Source organism: Trichosurus vulpecula, chromosome 9, assembly GCF_011100635.1.
Source record: "Trichosurus vulpecula isolate mTriVul1 chromosome 9, mTriVul1.pri, whole genome shotgun sequence".
Classification (NCBI taxonomy): Eukaryota; Metazoa; Chordata; class Mammalia; order Diprotodontia; family Phalangeridae; genus Trichosurus; species Trichosurus vulpecula.
Genome location: NC_050581.1, coordinates 30,590,841 through 30,607,117, shown reverse-complemented (window position 1 = coordinate 30,607,117; position 16,277 = coordinate 30,590,841). Strand labels below are relative to the sequence as shown.

The following is a 16,277-nucleotide window of genomic DNA, read 5'->3' as shown; positions in this document are numbered from 1 at the left end:
GGGAGAAAAGCAGCTTGAGTTCTGAGGACCTGAGAGAAAAATAGCCTGCAGGATACATGTAAATAGAGGGCCTTTTGGAAAGCATCTGTAAGGGTACTGACTGAGGTAAAGATGGTTACAGGGGCTTGCTATCAATCAGTTAGTTCAATTACTTATGATTTTTAAGAGTTTTGAAGGATATAACTGAAAATTGCTCAAGGACTATAGGGATAATATATATTGTTTGTTTATCTTGTCAAGTCCCAGAAAACCCCCTGGAAAACTCTGGGACACCTACCCTGTTCTGACTAGCAAGTTCCAATCATCCCCTACCCCTAAGGTAAACACTTAGGAATCTTTGCTGTAGCCAACAGTTTCTAACTGTTGGGTTTGCAAAGTTTTATTGCTCTTTGGGCATAGTTCCAAATTGTTCTCCAGAATGTTTGGACTAGTTCACAACTCTACCAACAATGCTTTAGTGTACTGATTTGCTCACATCCCATCCAGCATTTGTCATCTTCCTTTTCCATTGTATTAGACAATATGTTGGATGTGAGGTGGTACCTCACAATTGCTTCAATTGACATTTCTCTAATTTCTAGTGATTTAGATAAATTTTTAATATGAAAATAACTTTGATTTCTTTTGGAAACTGCTTGTTCATATCCTTTGATCATTGATCGATGGAGGAATGAGTCTTGGGGGGGCAATTTTTCTGAGTTTTCTATGTATTTAAGACATGGGACCTTTATCAAAGGAATTTTCTGTAAAATTTTTTCCAGTTTCCTGCTTTTTTTTCTAATATTGGCTGCATTGGTTTTGTTTGTGCAAAAACTTTAATTTTATAATCGTTGAAATTATCCATTTTATCTACTGTGAAACTCTCTTACTCTTATTTGGTTACAAATCCTTGCACTGTAGACCTGACAGGCAATTTCTTCTGTGTTCCACTAATTTGCTTGTATCACCCTTAATATCTAAATCATAAACCCTTTATGAGCTTATCTTGGTATAGAGGGTGAGATATTGGTCTATGCATAGTTTCTTCCACTTTCCAATTTTCCCAGCAGTTTTTGTCAAATAGTGAATTCTTATCTTAGTAGCTAGAGTGATAAGACTACTTTTAAAGAGCTCCTGACATGAGACATGAGAAGTTAGATTTTAAGATGATAGGAGTTTTGGGGCAGCTAGGTGGTGCAGTGAGTAGAGCACCAGCCCTGGAGTCAGGAGGACCTGAGTTGAAATGTGGCCTCAGACATTTGACACATTTACTAGCTATGTGACCTTGGGCAAGTCACTTAACCCCAATTGCCCTGCCTTCCTCCCTCCAAAAAAAAAAAGATGATAGGAGTCTCCTGAAGAGGGAAGTTGGCATTAAAGAATATCTCATGCTGCTTCAAAGAGGCAGAGCAGAACCTGAAGATGATAAGAGGGAAAGCTTCAAGTTCTATATGCTGAGAGAACTGACTGAGCCAGAAAACCTCTGTTGCTATTGGGAGTTGGAGAAGAGCTCTTGTAGCTGCTAGAAGTCATTATGACGAGGGCACAGTCTCTGGGAACCCCCTTGAATCTGGAATACAGTCTCTGGGAGCCCCCTTGAACTGTCCTTGAATCTTCCAACTAGATCTGGCCTTCCCCAGAGACTATAGCCTCACATTATCATTAGGCCTAAACCTTGCTCTCTTGTTAACTATAGATATGCATGCCTTCAGTTACTTCCCAACCTTGATATTCCTTCAGGAACTTCCTGCCCTTGATCTCATTCTCTTGGTTCCTGGACTCTGACCCCACCTTATCCTCCTTAGACTTCCCCTCAAGACCCTCTCTAAACCCCTCCTCTAGTCACCCCAGACCACCCCTCAATCCCCCCTACAATCTTTGTGTATATAATCTCCATCTTGCCTCCATGAAAGTGCTCAGGTTCAATCTAATTCAGTAGGTTGAATCTGGCCTGCTTGTGGAAACAGGCATCACAAAGAGGGGGATTTCTTAAGACAGCCCATTATGGTGAATCCCTAATAAACTTTCTCTTTTCCCTTGGCTGAGAAGGCTTGAGTCGAATTCTTTTGGCAGGACCTGGCGTGTTGGTATTTGGGGATCTCAAGCACCCCTAGAAACCTGTGGTTCTCTAACCATCATCATTTACAATAACCTCTTCAATTAGAGGCAGTAAGATCCTTTTTCTGTGTGAAGACCTGACTGGGCTCATCTGAATTTGGACAATTTAAGAGTTGACTGAGGACAAACAAGCTCTATAGCTTACCTGGGAATTGTTTTGATTATAGGAGAAGTCTGTGGCTTCTGGGAGCTCGTTAGAGAAAGTAAAGTCCTGTTGCATGAAGATCTGGCTGACCTCATCTGTATTCTTTAGTACCTCTATAGCCAGTGAGAGGAGAAACACTTCAACCTCTTGCCTGCCCATCTGAGGAGCTTTACATTTCTCCAACTCAAAGGAAGTTTTGCCACTGACATAGCTTAATGCCACCTCTGTGCCCAGTCAAGGGAGCTGACCTGAAACCTACAAACCCCAGCCTTAAAGCTACTGTTTCACTGAGCAGCTACTGACTTACTAAAAGAATTTAAAACACCCTGAGCATTCCAAAAAATAGCAAAAAGAAAAATAGTTTTTTCCAGCATAAGAGTAGAGGAACTCAGAAGAGGAGCAGGTGATGGCTAGTAGTATCTATTCACTAAAAGTGACCAACTTTTTACTCTTTCTGTGTGCATTGGTTGGAGAGTACAACCCAGGTTGCTTTCTATTGAATAAAAGTTATATCTTGATAATTAGAATGTGATTCTATAAATATTACTTATTAAAAATGTTAATGTTGAGATTAATTTCCAATTGAGAAGGCATGTAAGTACCTTTAGTAAAAGTGTCATTTTTAAGAGTCAGTGCTGTAGTGATTAGGAAATTGTTATGACACTAGCTGCCTGACCCTGAACAAGTCACTTAAACTCTGTTTGCCTGCCACAAATCTCATCCCACTCCAATCTATCTTCCATTCAGATACCAAAGTGTCTTCTCTAAAGTGCAGGCCCAATCATACCATCCCCACACTCAACAAATTTCAATTGCTCTCTTTCAAATCTGGGATCAAATGCAAAGTCTGTTTAGCATTCAAAGCTAAAGTAGACCTCCCTGCCCACAACCATTCTAATCTTCTTACACCTTGTATTCCCACCCCTCCCCCAGGTACTGTTTGATCCAAGGATCCAACACTCCTTGCTTTTCTATAAACAAGGTACCTTCATTCCTCAGCTCCAGGATTTTTCTCTGACTATTCTTCATGCCTATGATGCTCTGCCTCTTTATGGCCGCCTCCTTGATTCACTGGCCCTCTTCAAGTCCCATCTGAAATCCTACCTTCTAATGGAAACCTTTCCTAACCCTGCTTAATACTAATGTCTTCCCTCTATTTATTATCTCCTATCTATCCTTTTTGTAGCTTGTCTGTACATATTTATTTGCTTATTGTCTCCTCCACCAAATCTTAATCTTGAAGGCAGGGATTGTCTTTTGCCATTCTTTGTATCCTCCAGTGCCTGGCATATAATAGAACATAATGAAACTTGATAAATGCTTACTGACTGACTGATCTTTACACTGCCCTTGGTCATTTCCCCCCCATTTGCCTCAAAATCTTTTCCTGGAGTCCATCTCCTTGAGTTCTTCTTGGTGTCATTTCCCCCCAGGAGCTCTGATTATCCTTCTGAAACAGGATGAGTAGTGCCTATAAATCCCTACAAAAATCCATTGCAAGGGCCTCATCACCTTTTATAGAATATCTTTCTTCTCCCTTAGGAACATTCAGCCTTGGTACCCTCTCTCATTAATAAAGCAAGGTTTTTCCCCTTTTCTTTCTCTCTTTTTCAGTTCCTACCATTCATTCTCCTGAATGTTCTCTTCATTTTCTTTTCATTTGTAGCCTCTGACTTAATTAGGATACATCAAAAATTCCCTTCTTTTTTTTTCCTTCCCTCCACTACTTTATGTGCTCTTCCATTTCGAAACTGATTCACTTGTAGGCTGGATATTAGAAGCTTTAGTCCATGATTTTTGAGGCCTGTTTCTTATTACTTCTATTTGACTTCTACTTTTACCCTTGACTCCTCCTGAAATTTTTGTTCTTTTGTTGGTAGCTATATTTTGTTACCCTTTATTTTTGTTGCTTGGGACATTTGAGATCAAATAATCTCTTCACCTTTAATTTTCTTTCTAGGAATGTTTGAAATGCCTTTTTACTACTGAAGTCCATTTTCTTTTCATTTATGGTTAGACTCACATTTGCAAGTTGGTCACCTTGGACTGTATCTTCAGCTGCAATGCTCTTTGGAACTCATTATTTTATTCTCTCTCTCTTTTTTTTAAATACAATTGTTAAATTCAACCCATATGTGTCAGGGTTTGGAGCATAGTGTTTTTCCCTCTATATATGTTCTATGGATTATTTCAATTGATAGTTTGTTTTCTATACTCAGAAGTTCTGGACGGTTTTCTTTTATTATTTCTTGCATTGTTGTGTTATGATTTTTTGACTTCTCATGTTCTTTTGAGAGACTTTTAACCCATAAATTGTCTCTATGAATCATGTCTTTGAGATCATTATTTTTTTTACTTGAAAGGAGAACATGTTTCCTTTTGAGGTTATTCCTTTTTGCTTCTCTTCTTCCAGATTTTCCTTCACTTCCATGTACTAGCATTCCCAATCAGTCATCCTCTTTCGTTTCTTTAAGGTGAGACTTGCCACCACAAATTCAGTCATCCTCTTTTGTTTCTTTGGTGAGACTTGCCACCACAAATTCCAGTTTTTTTAACCTGCCAGTTATTTTTGCTCTGCTGTTCATAAATTCTACTCTCACAGTTCTTATTTCTCTTTTAAACCAACATGCTGTTGTTCCATACAATTTTCAAAATCCATTAGGTCCTTTGCCTCATTAAGTATGGAATCATTTTTTTTGCAGTATTTATACATAGATTGCTGAACCTTTTTATTAAAGCTGGAGGCCATGTTTCCTTCTACTATTGATGTTTTCCCTGTTGCTTTATCTTCATATGCTCAGAGTCTTTTATTTTTCTTCCTCCTGAGATATTTTATCATTTCAATATTTTTTTCTCCTTATTTCCCCCTATTGCTCACTTTCTGGATCCTTCCCTTCTTTTGATGATGTTTTCCTTGGGGGCTAGATCTCAAAGTGCCTCAGTCTCCTTCTGTTCTGGACAATTCACATTTCACTAGCTGAAGTCTCTGCCCCAAATGACTTGTGGAGCAACAGAACTAGCCTCAGCTGAATGCTGGACACTTTCCTTCAGGCTTAGTGGATTTCCACAGAGCCTTTCACCGTACACACATGTGTCCTGCTGTATTCCCTCTGTTCTTCAGTTCTCTAGCTCAGTGGCACTAAGTGTTGCTATGTCATTATCCCTGCTTGAGCAAATTTCTGCTGTGGCACTGGAGGTAAAAAGTTGATGTTTAGAATTGAGCTCTGTTAGGCTGAGCTCTGTTGCAACCCAAAACTGCTGAAGAGCTTTCACAGCCTGAATAAATTTCTCCCAATTGAAATTTATATCTTTATGGAATTAAAGGATGTGGAGGATAAGGACAGAGAGTTGAGCTCTGTTATAAACACGGTCATGGATAATATCTTGTTCCCTCTGTACCTCAAAACTCATGTGGAGCTCTACTGTGGCTTAGAATATCGAAATGCAATTATTGCAGTATGTGCGAATTTCTACCCCTTGGAGTTTGACTCTCCAAGGCACTGGGAGGAGGGAGAGGGTCAGAAGTATGGAGTTGAGCTCTGTTGTAAACTTGTAGGTTCATTTTGTGCAGCCATGTTGCCAGAAGTGCAGCGGGTAGTGAAATAGTGGGTGAATACTAGTTAACACAAGCAAACACTAGTTAGGATTTAGAAAATGTTAGTCTTCTCTGTTGTCAAGTTTTTACCCTGTTTAGTTTCTTAGTGTCCGGCCACAGAGGGAGCTGAAATTGCTTTATCTCTTCTGCATTATTCCTATTTTGGAGAGGTCTGGGAGATCATGTGGATCAGAGATAATGTCTAAGCCTCCATCTTGTTGGTAACTTGATGCCTTTCCCTCTCTTGGTGACAGCATTGGGGTATATGCTTAGTCATGGTATTTCTAGGGTGAAAGATACACACAGTTTAGTTAGTCGAGGATATAGTTCTTGGCCAGGTCTTTGAACATTCCAAAGGAGGAAGCAAATTCAAGGAACAAGCTGGGATTTCAAGGGAGAGTTCCTAGACTGTGGTGTGGATAGAATTTCAAAGGGGAAGTCCATAGTATGTAAAGCTGATAGGATTACAAGTCATTGGGGGTTGGAGAATGTTGATGGACAGTGGCCCCAGCTATGTAGACAGCTATATAAAGGTTGCTTTGTTTCATGGATAACAGAAAGTTTTGCATTTGTCGAGTGATCCCTACCATTTCCCTGACCACATAAAATACATACACTGAGATACAGTCCCACATTCTCAGACTCGGCAGATTCTCCACTCTGTTGGCAATATTTACCTCCATTCAAGCATTAGCTCTGGAGAAAAACAGAGATAGGGGAAACTCTTGATATTCAACTCAACTACCCTCCCCAGACCAGAACCAGAACAATAACTAGCAATATGTATCCTTGCCCTGTGTTTGATAACTATTCTTACAATCTAAGTAAACCTATCCTTTAACAATTTCCTTTCTTCTGTTGTGTCAGTCATTTATACCATCCTGATCCTAGAGGTTTAGAACAGCTGCCAGCAGCCCTCCTACAAAAATTAAAAATCGCTTTCAAGAATGGTTGAACCAATTCGTACCTCCAACAAGTGGCATTTTCTAGTGTGGTGTGGAACCTTATAATGTTTTTGATTTGCATTTTACTATTATTAATTCTCGTTATTAGAGAATGTTTTAGTATAGTTGTTTATAGCTTGCCTTACTTTTGAGAACTTCCAGTTCATGTCTTTTGATCATTTAACTTTTAGGGAATGTGTCATATTCATTGGCAATTTATATCCTGAGGAATTAGTTTGACATATGGCTAAAGAGTGGCCTCAGAACCAAGAAAACCTGGGTTCTTACTGGTTGTTTGTTTGTTGTCCTTCATTCTTGAAGAGGACCAAAATGACATCATTATGCTTGAGTCAAGATTCAATGTGTCCAGTTGTGGCTGATCAGGCCAATATGAGCTCAGAATACTCTACCACAGGTTGGGCACAAATAGTCCATGTGAACATTTGGGGCAGATACTCCAAACTTGTGCATCCTGCATTTCCTTTGAGCTGTTTCAATTCTGCTTTCCCATAGAGCACAGCACCTTCTCTGATGTAGGAACATTATGCTGAGCAGTCCTGTGCCAGTGTCTCCCATGTCACACAATGAATTCTAAAGTTCTTAAGAGAGACCTTGAGAGCATCCTTGTATGGCTTCTTCTGACCACCATGTGAATGCTTGCCATGTGTGAGATCTCCATAAAATAGTCTTTTTGGCAAGCGTATGTTTTGCATTTGAACAACATGGTCAGTCCATTGGAGTTGTACTCTCTGAGCAGAGTTCGAATGCTTGGCAGTTTAGTTTGAGTAAGGACCTCATTGTTTGGTACCTTATCTTGCCAGGTGATCTTCAGAATCTTCCTAAGACAATTCAAATGGAAGAGATTCAGTTTCCTGGCATCCCGTGGGTAGACTGCCCAGGTTTCACAGGCATACGACAATGAAGTCAGCACCACAGCTCTGTAGACCTTCCGTTTGGTAATCAGTCTAATAACTCCTCCACAATCTAGAAAATACATGTAAAATTTTTGTCCTTTCCTTCATACCAGAGAAAGAGTCTGAATTTTTTCTTTTTCTTTTATGGGATGTTTATAATGCCTTATTGTAAAATTTGAGTTAGTTATAGGCTCTGTGTTATCTGCTGACCTTCATATGCCATCTGAAGCTTCCACAAAACTCTTCCCCCAAATTCCAATTTAATTTCTTATGCCAACCTGCAATAGAGCAAAACCATAATGGGGAAAATAGTGATGTGGAAAGGATAACTGTATACACAAGTGATATACAGCATAGAGTGTAGTATGGGTATGTGCGTAAGTCACTTCATCTCTCAGTGCTATAGGCAACTCTCAGATAAGTTATAGAGATTTTTTCTTGAATTAGTAGAGATAGTTTCCTAACCCAAGAATTTCCTATATAAATGAAATCACAAGTCTGGTCCCTATCTCTATCTTATAAATATCAAACTTTTATCAGAAAAATTTGATATCGATGTTTTTCCCCTTTGATTTTAACTACATTGTTTTGCTTGTACACAAAATTTTCAGCTTTATCTTTACATGGTCAAAAGTTCTCCCTCTACCTATAGTTGTGAAAGGAATCTTCTTCTTTGTTCTAATTTATTTATATTATCATATTTCCATTTGGAGTTAATTTTGGAATTGTGAAATTTTGGTTTAAACTTTTTTTTCTTTCAGACAACTTTCCAGTTTTTCCACTTAGAAGTTTTTGTTGAATAGAGTCCTTATGCACATGAAAGAATACATTTCTGATGTGTCAGTTTTTCCCATTTACCAGGGGTTCTAGAACAGTGATTGGTGGGGATGTAAAGTGTTACATATTTCTTCCAGTACTAGATATACATTTTAAAATCTTTGAATAATGTAACTCAAAAAGGGGATGAAATGAAGAGGAAGAAGGGAACTACTTTCAAGGTTAATGGCTGAATCACTTTCATTGGCAAATTAGAGGATTTTTTGAGACTCTTCTCAAACAATAGAGACTTGACTTATTCTCCTTGGTTGTTCTCCTAGAAATTTGCCTTGAGGTCTACTCCCCTATGAAAATTGTTATGACTTCACAATGCGACTGCATGGGAAAACATAAGTCAAAGGTGCTAAAGTTTGTTCATAGCCTAAAATTCTAATTTAAGTCTTCACTACCCTAAGCTAGTCTCCAAATCCTAAAGCATACTATGGAGAAAAGTTTGGAAACTAGATTTGTGATTTAATTGACATAGGAAATTTTTGGGTAAGGAATTACCCTCTTCCAATAGAGGTCACCATCTTTTTTGCCACTTATTAGAGAGTTACCTAAGATTCTTAAAGGTTAAAGTGATTTGCCCAGTTTCATACAGAGGCAGGATTGAAACCAGTTCTTCCTGGCTCTGAGACCAGCTCTCTACATACAATAGGTTTAATAAACAGGTTAACTTTCACTTAGTGTTTTTGTTCAGTAATTCATATACTAGGGTATTTTGAATCTATGAGATGGGCAATCAAGCAATTACTAGAGACCCTCAAATAAAGACCATATGGAAGATAGGAACAGTGGGCAAGCTTAGGAGCAGAAGGAGAACATGGAAAGCAAAAAGGAATTCCTGAGCCTAGACTTGCCATGAATTATATTTTAGGTCTAATAATCTTGATCATGTTAGCTGGTAGTGACAGTAGGTCTAAGTGACAGACTAATGGAGGAATCTCACTGTCCCAAGATGTGACTATAAATGGGGATAGAAGTATTTCTAAAACAGAGAATGCAGTTACCTGACAGAGGATTTTGGGCTACAAGCAAATGCTTCCTCCATGGTTGGAGGAAGAATTGTCACTGGGGAGCTCTGAGAGGTATGGCAAAAACTTTTTCCCTTGTTACATTCACCAGTGTGTTTGTCTAGAGCTAGGAAGTAGGGTATACTGCTTAGACACAAGTCACAGCTGATTCTGAGCTGTCTAAGAATTCCATTATATTTAGCTTAACAGTGAAGTGGGGTATACCACTCTGACAGAAAACTGTGTGGTTACAGTGAAGAGAAAATTCTGGGTAGAAGGTTGGTCTGGCAAGAAACCATTCTGCTGATGTAGAAAACAAGGGTCACTGAAGGCACAGGATTCTGGGGGAATGCTCAAAATAAAGCTTGCATGTTTAGCAAGGGAAATTTCTATTCAGACAATGAAGTTCCTATTCCATGCTCTGAACACTGACCTCTGAGTTAATGTGGTTTAACATGCTTAACCTGTTCTCTCCATCTGTAATCTTTAAATTACAATTGTTTAGGGAGCATAGGTGCTGTTGCAACTAGAATATAGGTCACTGAACATTTCCAAATATACAAGGGCAAGTTTTCAGTCCTCTACCAAATAGACTGACCTCAAGTCACAGTAACCCAGAGAGAGGGGTAGGCCATCATCCTTTGCCATGAGGCCAACAGTTCAGGGTAAGTTGTTTATAAGGATGAGAAATAGTCCTAGACAAACAGGGCTTTTAAATTTAGGATTTTGATTCAGGCAGAGAAAGCATAGAAAGGAAGGTACAGTGGCCAAAAGTCTGTCCCTCCAGCATAAAGAAACGATAAAAGGAGCAGGGCAAATTATTACTAATTAGCCTTCAGGAAAAGGGCAAGAAGAGCAATAGTAAGAGAATGTTGGACATAAGAACACTGAGATGTATAGGATAGGATTTTAATTGCACAAATCATCTGACAGTAGGGAAAGGTAACCAATCAACAACAGACAACTGTAAAAACATTGATAACTATATAATATGCCAGTTAATGGAGAATGTTCCTACTTTTCCTGGTGTAAGTCAGTTCATTCTAGGTGTATGAAATAGGCCAAATGACACCTCTTTTCCCAGGCAAGTGGTTATGGAGAGGGGTAGGAGGATGCTGTCTGCACTATCAGAAAAGCAGTACCTATCATGTCCACTGGTAAGGGTAAAGCAGAAAGAGGCTGGCTAATTTGGCCCAGAAGTCAGGGACTGGATGATAGAGCTACCCCAGCTAGGCTATATCCAGTATATGTGGCAGCTACAGATACAGGATTATTGGGTTTATTCTAGAAAAAAGGAAAGTGATTACTGGGCAAGTATATGCCATTAGATTGACTAACCTCTGCACATTTAAGTGTTCTGGATTACCCATAAAGCCAGGGTTATACCTATGTAAGCATGCAGGGAATTGAAAAGGAACTTCATGGTCTAAATTTCTTCAATAGAAATTTCACTCGAGAGGCGTGTGTTGGTGTGTCTTCTCTGGTCTCTTCCTGGCAGAGAAGGATTCAGGATATATTGTGTAGTTCCCTAAGCATTGTCCCATGTGGCAGTGTTGGAACCACTGCCATGTATTGAGAGACCAGGATTTTTAAGGGATGAATCCATGTTGAGAAGGTTTTTCAGAAATAGCTTTGAATGTTTGTTCTGTCCATCACACCAAAGACATGTTTGGGAGAACAAGTGCAGCACAAAAGGAGAGATTCACACATAGATACATATATGAAGATATAAATGTACAGACACTCACAAAGAAAATATCCTAGGGAGAGAGAAAAGAGAGAAAAGAGAAAGAGAACTAAGTGTGTTTCCTCCATCCCATTATCTTTTGTTTCTTCATTTCTCTCTTTCTGTCAGCCTTTCTGGCTCTCTGTCAATCTATCTCCTTCTCATTTTTTATCCTGTCCCTCATCAAAAGTCTATTTTGTTTCTAACCACTGTCTCCCTTAATCGGCCCTCCCTCCCCTTTATTATCTCTCTTTCTCCCCTCCTATTTCCCTATTGAGTAAATTAGGTTTCTATACACAACTGCAGGTCTATCTATCTATCATCTTCTTTCTTCTTTGAACCAGTTCTTTTTTTATTTTACAATGTAACAGATTTTTATTAAAAATTAGTGTTTGCTTCCATTGCTTGTGCTATTCAGGGAGTGGAAATATTGCCATTTAAAAGGTTAGTGAGAAAAGTGAGGCCCTCTTTGAGCCAAAGGCCTACCTGACCTTTGAGGCAGAGAAGGGAAAATCAACCACAGACTTCCCTTGGATCGGAAAGCAACCTGATTGTACAAGACATTAGTAGAATCTACTGCAAGCTATCTGTTAGCTGGTTGCTGGTTTGCAATTAAACTGCCCAAATGGAATCTGGAGCTTCAGGCCCAGTGTCTTGGGGTGGGGGTGGTAAATATCAGCTCCCCCTGCCCCCAAGCTTGTACCACCACCACCACACCCAAATCTTTTATGACCCCTTGGTATATGGCAGGGAAGGTCATTCAGCTCAGATTTAAAAGCCAATTAAAACAGCAGCTTAAAGATAGGACAGTCATTTCAAAAGTGCGATACAAAACATCAACACCAAAGCCACTTGGAGTAGGGGTGGGGGGGAGGGCCATGGCGTAGGTTCTACAGCCAGGCAGTGACTGGTTGTCTCTGACCTGTGTTTCTCATTCACTCTGGGTGCTGAAGTCAAAGTTCCCACAGCTAAGAGATGAGTGATCACTTGAAAAATAGATCTCTAATTTCTGAATATGGAGTTAGTGTCTTCTAAAGGAAATTCTCCAACTACTTTGCCTGTAGCTATAGTGCTTCTGGTAAAAGCAGCAGTGGTCATGTCAACAGACCATGTTTTCTGGTAGTATTAGCCAGGGCAACGTAAGATAATGCCCAGTAACTTGCTTTCAGTTCTACATGAGAAAGGCTAGAGAAAAGGGTGAGGTGATTCTATAACTCTGCAGATCGCTTCCTATTCAGGAACATGGTCTAGGAGCCCAGCACAGAGTCTTCTACCTCATGTAAAAAAGGTTTTCACCTTGAAGTCTAAAGGAGTGGGTGGGAACACCGACAACCTGAAAGACTGAAATGTGTTAGCCTCTAGTGAAATCAGACAGACTCGAAAAGATCCAAATGTACAGTGCTCAGCAGAACTGGAAGACACCAACAACATCCTAGCTATTGGGGTGTCTTGCCCTGACGAAGGCTCAGCAGAACTGGAAGACACCAACAACATCCTAGCTATTGGGGTGTCTTGCCCTGACGAAGGCAGGAGAATTAGCAGGAGTCCAGGGAGGTACTATTTGAGATTCTGGGAGTAAGATGACCCAAGAAACAAATGCCACCTTCCTTTTATCATCCTCCCTTTGGTTTCCTAGAGCCACCACTGACTTGAGAAGTAGGATATAGACAGGAAGGATTGATGAGAGGAATGATCTGATTGGAAACCCCTGTCATCTGGGAGCAAGAAGGCATTGCCTTCTTTCACAATAGGTACATTATTCTGGAAAAAAATTCTGAAAAGACTTTCTGAGGGTTAAGCCAAAGCAAGTGGGGAAAGGGAGGCCTACAGCCTCGAAGAGAAGCTGTCTGAATTCCCCATGCCCAGTCAGCGAAGATTCCATAAGCTAAATGATCCAGCCAAAGGAGACAGAGGCGTGAAAAGAACTTGGGCTCTTTCTTCATGTAGCATTGCTCAGCTAAGGCCAAAGTGGGGCCCCTGCTGCCTGAAGCCACCAATGCCACCCAAGTCAGAGGCCTGCCCTCTGAGCTTGAGTTTGCTGAGGGATGTTTGTGGGGCCGAGTCACCAGACTTTCCAGATGGACTCACTACTACTACAGCCTGAGAATTTGACCTTTTCTCAGATTTCCCAGGCATTGGGCAGTCTAACCCTGCTGTCCCTTTTTACAGCTATAGGCCAACCACCTTGCTCATTTAATCCAAACTGAGACCTGACTGACCTTTCCTTCCTTTTCCTCTCATGGACTAGATCCTGGGAGAGGAGGCAGGATTAAGTTTGAAAAGAAGGAAAACATGGAAGATTAACCTTGTTTCTCTGGTGAGAATTCAACGGATCAGGGCTGATGTCTTTTTGCAGAAGAATACAAAGTATTCTGAAGAAATTGCATTAATGACCTAAGAGAACCAAGGGGAGCTAGGGTCTCCTCCCTGCTTCCCCTCTCTGAAGGGGCTGCTCAGTCATGGAATTTAAATTATCTGCTGCTTATCACCTGTGATTGGCAATTTCCTAGGGGATTGCCCAGGGCTTCTCCTTCCCTAGAACTGAATTCTCAGCCGCTACTTGAACAGGCCATGAAGCAGTGCCCTGCCCCCAAACTTTTGTGAAAGACAAGAAGTTCCATCAAATGGTACAAGGAAGAACCAAAACCTAAAGCTTCAGGGTCTCCTTAATGAGGGCTTGATCCCCAGGCTACAAGGCTGTGACCTATAGAACAATTCCCTAGGACTATCAAGGCAGGGGACCAGGCAGTTGTGGAACAGGGCAAACTATGCCATTGGTGGGCAAGGCTCAGTCTCCATGGGTGGAGCAGGGAAGCAGGAGGAAGGTCCTTCCTCCTCCTGCACTCCTTAGCCTCTCTGGGGGCCCTGTCCTACCCCTGAGGGTCGAGGTGTATGCTTGCCCAATGAGTGTACCAGGGAGAAGGCGAACATGGGCTGTCTGGGTCCCACTGCCCTGAGGCACCATCAGTTCTGATGGGTGGACTGGTGGCTGAGTTGCTGATCATTGTAGGTGCTGTAGCGTTTGACGTGGATGCGGCAGACTCGCTTTCGTAATTCTGAGGCCTTCTCATTTTCACCAGGACAAGCCTGGATCTGGCTGCAGCTTGTGGCCTCCAACAAAGAGTTGTCAGGGACTTGAAGTGTCTCATAGAGCAGAACATTTAGTGTTTCCTCATAGATGCGGGGCTCTGGGAACTCCACTTTCATCTGCTTCTTCTCAGTGGCATAGACAATGGAGGTGCAGCACACCTCGGCGAACTTCCTGCCTTGGCCATAGAAGGACCAACAGCAGGTTTCATCTCCAATGATGTCCTTAATGAAGAGCACTCAGCTGTTGAAGCATAGAGAGAGTTTGTCAAACAGTTCAATGTTTTTAAGTAAGTGGTCATCAGAATTGCTGGTGTAAGAGTATTTGTTATTGCTCTGGTTGTAGAGTGGCTTTACCACAGGTTTAGTGGAGGCTTCAGTCAGTTGCTCCTCCTTCTCCGGGGACGTGATGATGGGGATGTTGCACGCCGGCTGGTACGAGTCTTTCTTATCCTACAGTGCCATCCGACACATGTCCACTAGGCCCTGGATGAGGTAATATTTGGCTTCTGCCATCAGCTCCTTGATCTCCTGCCAGTTCTGGGGGAGGGTGATGGTGTCATCTCAGAGGTAATTCAAAATGGTGCCAAAGTGCTTGCCACATCTGTCATTGAGGATCCAGCTTTCCTTGTCAGTCAGCACCTCCATCTGCCCCCTGAACATGCCTGTGAGCATGGTGTTGTGCCAGGTGAGCACCCGCATGGTGATGTAGTACGGGGAGCCCCCAACATTGAGCTAGATGTACCTGTTTCCCATCCCACCACCTTGAAGCCCTCTGGCTTGGGCTTAAACCCTGAGGCTGGGTACAGGCCAGCCAGGCAGGTGTCTCCAGACATCTCCCACTGCAGGTAGATGACCACATGGCAGGAGGTGGGCCTAGAGTGTTCCACTGTGGATGAAGAAGCCACAGGTAAGCAGTTGGTGGAGGCCAGAGCCTCATAATCTCAGGACTTCATCCCAGAAGTGTCTCCCTGGGGCTCTCTCTGGCCCTGACCCCAGCTCCGGCTCTCGCAGCCCCAGCCAAGCAGAGCGTCCCAACCCTGACCTGTTCTGATAATAACGAGGTTCAAGGATTGCCTGTCATCCACTTGTTTTGCCCTTCATTGTAAAAGCTCTTCCTTATATGCCTCTTTTATATGAGAAAAATTTTCCCGTTCCGTTCTACCTCTTCCTTCCCCAGGATATTCATCTTTCTCCTCCTTTCATTTACTTTTAGAGGTCATTTCAACAAAATTAATACACACTCATGTGCTCTATGTAAAGTCCTATTAACTGCCCTAATAATAGTAAATTTCTTGGGAATTATATGTATCATTTTCCCATACAGGATGTAAATAGTTTTTTATTGAATGCTTTTTATGTTTCTTTTGAGTCTTCTTTTTGAAAGTCAAATTCTCCATTCATCACTGATCTTTTCATCAGGAGTGTTTGAAAGTCCTTTATTTCATTAAATATCCATTTTTCCCTCAAAGAATTACACTATTTTGATGGGTAGGTGATTTTTGGTTGTAATCCTAGACATTTTGCCTTCCCTGCTTTAATGTAGAAGCCACTAAATCTTATTCTGACTGTTTGCTATTGCATTTTCTCCTTGACCTGGGAGCTCTGGAATTTGGCTATAATATTCCTGGGAATTTTCACTTTAGGATCCCTTTCAGGAGGTGACCAGTGAGATATTTTTAATTTTCATTTTACCCTCTAGTTCTTGAATATTCAGGCAATTTTCCTTGATAATTTCTTGTAACATGATATCTAGGATCTTTTTTTGATGATGGTTTTCAGATAGTCCAATATTTCTCAAATTATCTCTCCTCCATCTTTTCTAGGTCAGTTATTTTTCCAGTGGGACACTCCACATTTTTTCTATTTTTTTTCATTCTTTTGATTTTGTTTGTTTCTTGATGTCTCCTGGAGTCGTGAGCTTCTACTTGCCCAAT

General features: G+C 41.1%; 1 pseudogene; it reads right to left on the bottom strand.

The window, feature by feature from the left end:
• Positions 1–14,217: 14,217 nt before the first annotated feature.
• LOC118831726 lies at positions 14,218–15,176 on the bottom strand (annotated as a pseudogene).
• Positions 15,177–16,277: the final 1,101 nt, after the last annotated feature.